Source organism: Phyllobates terribilis, unplaced genomic scaffold (assembly GCF_046119375.1).
Source record: "Phyllobates terribilis strain yellow unplaced genomic scaffold, ASM4611937v1 Scaffold_4855__1_contigs__length_56578, whole genome shotgun sequence".
Taxonomy (NCBI): domain Eukaryota; kingdom Metazoa; phylum Chordata; class Amphibia; order Anura; family Dendrobatidae; genus Phyllobates; species Phyllobates terribilis.
Window position 1 is genome coordinate 1 of NW_027367604.1, and position 5,726 is coordinate 5,726.

Below are 5,726 nucleotides of genomic sequence, written 5' to 3' on the forward strand. Positions count from 1 at the left end.
AAGCGTGACGAACGCTTGTTTGGGGGGCTGTTTTGAGCTTGAGCCTGGATTCACTTTTGGATGAGGACACGCTTTTGCAAGGTGACCTTTCTCGTTGCAGTTGAAACAAGTGAAATCCTTGAGGTCGCGCTGCTTATAGGTAGAGTCGCGCTTGAGACCGCCTTGTTTCTTGAAAAACTTTTTCACGAGCTTGGTCATCATAGCAACGTCCCTATCATCGCCGTCTTCTCCTTTATCATCATTTTCAAGATTTTGGAGAACACGAGATAACTTGAGCGCCATTCCTTTGTTCTCTCATTCTGAGTGCTTTTCCTCGTTGTTCTTGATTTCCTGCACTTTGAATTTCCCTGCAAGAACAGAGATAGGCAATTCTCGAGTTTCCTTGGACTGAAGAAGAATTTGCTTGAGGGTTGTATACTTTGAGTTCACTCCATGAATGAACGCCATAGAATACTCCCAAGCTTTCTTCTCCATTCCAGCAGAAAGCATCTTGTCATAGAGGATTTGACACCGAGAATGATAATAAACGAGCTCATTTTCCCCCATTCGAATGGAGCAAAATTCGCGATTAAGCTCAAAGATACGATTGTCCTTCATGTCATCACTACCTGAGTGCATGTTTATGATGGCTTTCCACATGGCTTGGGCAGTGGGGAGGGACATTACTTTGTCTATGTCTTTCCTTGAAAGAGCATTAAGAATGAGCTGTCGCGCTTTAGCATTCTCTCCATCAGTTGGTACTCTTTTGCTTCCCATTTTGAGTCATCCGTTTCGGAGATCTTCTCATCGCCCTTTTCAAATAATCATCCAGCACTGGTAGTCCGTCTGCTGGATGTAATTCTTCGTCATTGTGAGCCACCATTCGAGTTCGCCTTCAACAAGGACATGGGGCTTGGCGAGAGAAATGCCGAGGTTGAAACTAGCCATTGTTCAAGATTTGAGAATCCTTTTGAACCTGTAAAAGGATTAGTGCAAATAGCTAACATGTGGCTCTGATACCAATTGTAGAAAACACGTGTTTGATCAGCTATTGTTCGCTGTCACTAAGGTTCATTAAGCCTTAGTTGCGCTTAACAAGGATTCAATTGCGCTTTGAATACTTGGCTTGCGCTTAACCTATGACGAACTATTAGTAATGAATTTACTAAAGTCCTTAAGTGCGGAAAAGGTTAGACAAACAATAAAGAGCGATTTAAGTTGTTAAAGCGCACCTATATTTGCACACACAAGAATTTCCAAATGGTGAGAACCCTAAGTCACTATCTGACTCGGGATAAAACTCACCACTACACTTGTATTGATTAAGAAAGGATTACAATCTCTCGCTTCAACACTTGAAGCTCACTCGTAAGCACTCTCTTTACAATACTCTGAGTTCAGCTCTGAAGAACAAGAAGGCACTCTCAACACTCTCTGATTACAAACGAAATATCTCTTAAGCTCTCTCTAGCTTCTTATATTCTCTCAGTTTGCAATTCCTAGAGTGAATGCAATAGTACTCTATTTATACACAATCCTTAAGCTAAACCTATAACTCAATTTGTGTAACAAACAAAGACTAAGCACAATACCACCTCATCAATCCGTGTGCCTTGATCACTTCACCAGAATTAATCAACGGCTTGGAGTGAATTGGTTTTGTTCTTCATGTGTTGATCCACGCCACATAAGCAATCCGTGTGCTTCAAGCTCTAACAAACTCCTGCCACGCTGGCGATCCCTGGAGTAGCGTCCCAAAGAGTGTAAAGTTCTTCTCGCACCTTCCTGTGCACACAACTTGCACTCTCCCGCTTTACCAGCCTTCATAGCGTGTGGATTTGTTCTTCTGCGCTGGCGCACCCTAAGCTTCAGTGGAACCTCGTGGTCAACTTTCTTCAACTTCATTCAAGCGCGTCTCTAAGCCCTCGAAGCTCGATCACTCTTACTTCTTGGTCTTGAATGGATTTATTAAACACCGTTTGCGAAACTTACTTTCTCCGCTTGGTGTTAAAGCGCGACTGTGACCAGTCAAGCGCATCTCTAAGTGACTTAAGCGCATCCTTACAAATATGGCAATGACCTGGAAGGCTTAAAAACACTAAAAGATTAAACATATTAGTTTGTTATCATCAAAACAAAGAGAAATAGATTAAGCTTTAACAAGACGATTAAAGCTCAACTAACAATATCCCCGTCTCCTCAGTTTTAATGATCACAAACAAATTATTGTTTCTAATATCTACCTTGAGTGACTTATTACAAGATTATCATATATCTTACACTGGAATGATGCTCAAGGAGAATTAGTTGGCTTATCAAGTTCAAATGCATAGGAACTAAGGAGCTTAAATAGCGCTAGTAGCGCTTAAGGGAACCGAATTGGATAATCAAGAGATATAGAAACGCGCTGATATAGCTCAAGGGAACCGAAGTAGAGAAATAACACAGGAAGTGTGATATTGCTTATACCGCTCAAAGGGGACCGACGAAGTGACACACACATATGAACGCGAAGGGAACCAAGGTTATAGATGAAGGGGACCAAGCGTTTATTCTTGGAAAGAATCTTTCTCAGTTCCTATTTATGGAAAGTTACGTCATTTTAGGAAACGGTTTAGATTTTTTTTGTTTTGATTCAATGTATCTAGCTTATTTCGCATATTTTAGTTTAGGAAATAGATTTTATTTCTCACCTATATAAGATGATGTTCTAGGGTTTTTATGAGGTTAGGTAGTTGAAAATTAGTATTTAGTTAGTTAAGCTTTTGAGAGCTACAGAGTTAAGTGTTCGAAACAGCTTAGATCTATTGAGAGAAGGGAGTATGTACAAGCCTAATTAGATAGTCGTGTGTTGAATCTAGCGTTTATTCTTGGAAAGAATCTTTCTCAGTTCCTATTTATGGAAAGTTACGTCATTTTAGGAAACGGTTTAGATTTTTTTTGTTTTGATTCAATGTATCTAGCTTATTTCGCATATTTTAGTTTAGGAAATAGATTTTATTTCTCACCTATATAAGATGATGTTCTAGGGTTTTTATGAGGTTAGCTAGTTGAAAATTAGTATTTAGTTAGTTAAGCTTTTGAGAGCTACAGAGTTAAGTGTTCGAAACAGCTTAGATCTATTGAGAGAAGGGAGTATGTACAAGCCTAATTAGATAGTCGTGTGTTGAATCTAGGAACTGTGTGTTTGAATTAAGTTGTAACTCTTGTGATTCAATCAATAGAGAAGAATGCTTTGAGTTTTTTATATTTCTCTTCACAAATTACTTAAACTCATAAACACTTGCTTGAATTCCGCTCTTAGGAACTTAAATCTCGGTTCCTAACATCAAGCCCCTTCAATGATCCTACAATTGGTATCAGAGCAGGATCCAATTCTAAAGCAATGACCAAGACCGGCGAATTCACCCTCGGTGCCTCCATCAACAAGCCACATCAACTTCAGGACAGAGAGCTTGATTGGTGGTTGGGAGTTCACACGAACTACATTCAAACCCAAGACTACCAATGCTAGAAAATCATCTTACTCGGTGTTGAGGAAATCACTAAAACCGTCAAGGAAAGAAAGGACTGGACACCTGATCACTATATCAAGATGGAGAAAACGCCAAGGCTCGCCAGCTCATCCTCATTGGAATCACGCGGACTGACATAGACAAGGTGATCAGCATAACCATTGCCAAGGAAATGTGGGAGGCCATCATAGCCATCCACAGAGGGAGCAACGGCATGAAAAACAACCACAAGTTCAATCTTCAAAGGGAGTTTCATGCCTTCAAGATGCTTCCTGGAGAAAGTGTGTATGACTGCCAATCAAGATTCACCATTCTAATGGATAAGCTAAGTGCCTCTGGAGTCAAAATCCCTTAATTGGAACAATCTCTGACCGTCATCTATGGAATGAGTGACAAATATGAGCTGACTAGAAGAATCGCCCTCATGTTTGCCGAAAGAAAGAACCTTCCAGTGATGGACATCTTTGGGAAGTTCTTTGATCAAGAAATCGCTAACAATCAAAGAAGCAGCGCGGTCAAGGAAACAAGAGGGACTGCCTTAAAGCTCACGAGAGTCCTAGAAAAGATGGAAAATGAAGAGAATGATGATGAGGATGAAGAAATGAAAATTGCCCTTATGACAAAGGTGGTCAAGTTCAAGAACAAAAACTCACGAGTTGCTGGTTCAACCTCCAAAAGAGACCTCGAGGACTACACTTGCTACAACTGTCAAGAGAAGGGTCATCTCGCTAAGACGTGCACTAAGGTCAAAGTGGAACCAGCTGAACAAAAGTCTCTCTTTTCTGTGTGGGGAGAAGATGATGATGAAGCTGATCTTCATGAAGGATTCCAAGGAATGTGCCTTATGGAAAATTCGGATGAAGCGACTTCTGAGGTACATCTATCTCCTACTTTTGTTAATCACTTTAGCATCCTAGGTAAAGACAAACTCGTTAACATGATTAAGGGCTTACTTGATGATAACTAGACTCTTGAAAAACAAGTTATTAAGTATGAGGAAGAAGTTCAGGAATTAAGAAATGAAAGCTTAGATCTGTCTAATAGACTCACTGATAAAGAAAAGGCCCTTAAGAAAGTTAGGGAACTGAGCTTAATAACTAAGTCATGCGAGGGTTACAAGGGAAAGCAACCTCAAAGGGATCATCTAAGGTCATAACTAGTAATTTGGAAAATGATATACAACTTATTTTGAATAAGCTTGAAACTTTGACTGATTCCATAAATGAAAAGACGGTTAATCAAATTGTTTTCATCCGTGCTAGACCTGGATTAGGTTGTGATTTTGAAATGATTCCTCTGCATGTTCCCCTGCTCAAGAAAAACTAACTAGGGGAATTAACTGAAAAGGTTGAGACTTTAGATAAGGCTCTTCATGCTTGTAGGAGTAAGAACGGGTACCTAGAGAAAAAGATTAAGGTCTTAGACAGTGTCGGTCCTAACTGTTTAGAGGCTCGGGGCAAAATTTGAGTAAGGGCCCTAAACATTCAAATAAGGCCGAAATTTAAATAACGATTATAAATTTTGATATTGTATAATTTTTTAGTATATCCTTCTCAATAGCTAAAATTGTAAAAGAAAAGTAATATTTTGCCTTGAGAAATTTGGAAAACTTGCACGATAAATGAGACGTTAAAGAAAATGATAAAATTCAGAAGCAAAAGAAAAATAAGTTAAAAAGGGAAGGATTAATAATTTGAAATCATTAGGCATAAGAATTATGTTTTTGTTTCAATTTTTGAGCATCAAATGCGTTCAGTTTAAGGATGAATGTTTTAATACAATTAAGGCTTAAAATTTAGGGGCCCGTCAAAGATTTATGCTAGTTTCAAATTATAGTGCCTTGATGTTATAAGAAAATAAAGAAAACCACTAGACAACACTTCTTTAATGACTTATTACTGCTAGTCCGCGTTTTTTATTTGTCACGATTACTGTTAGTCTGCTACTAATAGTACATATCGCATATAAACTTTGGGCCCCTGAAGTTTATGGGCCCTGGGCACCGGGCACCGGCCCAGTCTTCCCTTGCTTCCGGGCCGGTCTTGGTCTTAGAACAACCCCCTGAAGATACTAAGACTTGTTTTTCTAGAAAAAAGGCTCACACTATGTATGTTGATCAAGCCCAAGGCAAATTTGTTAGGAAACACCAATTATAAGCATGAAAAGAGTAGGCCCTTTCGTCCTGGAAAGGGAAAATATGGCTATGTTTAATATAACTCTTGGTGTAGATAT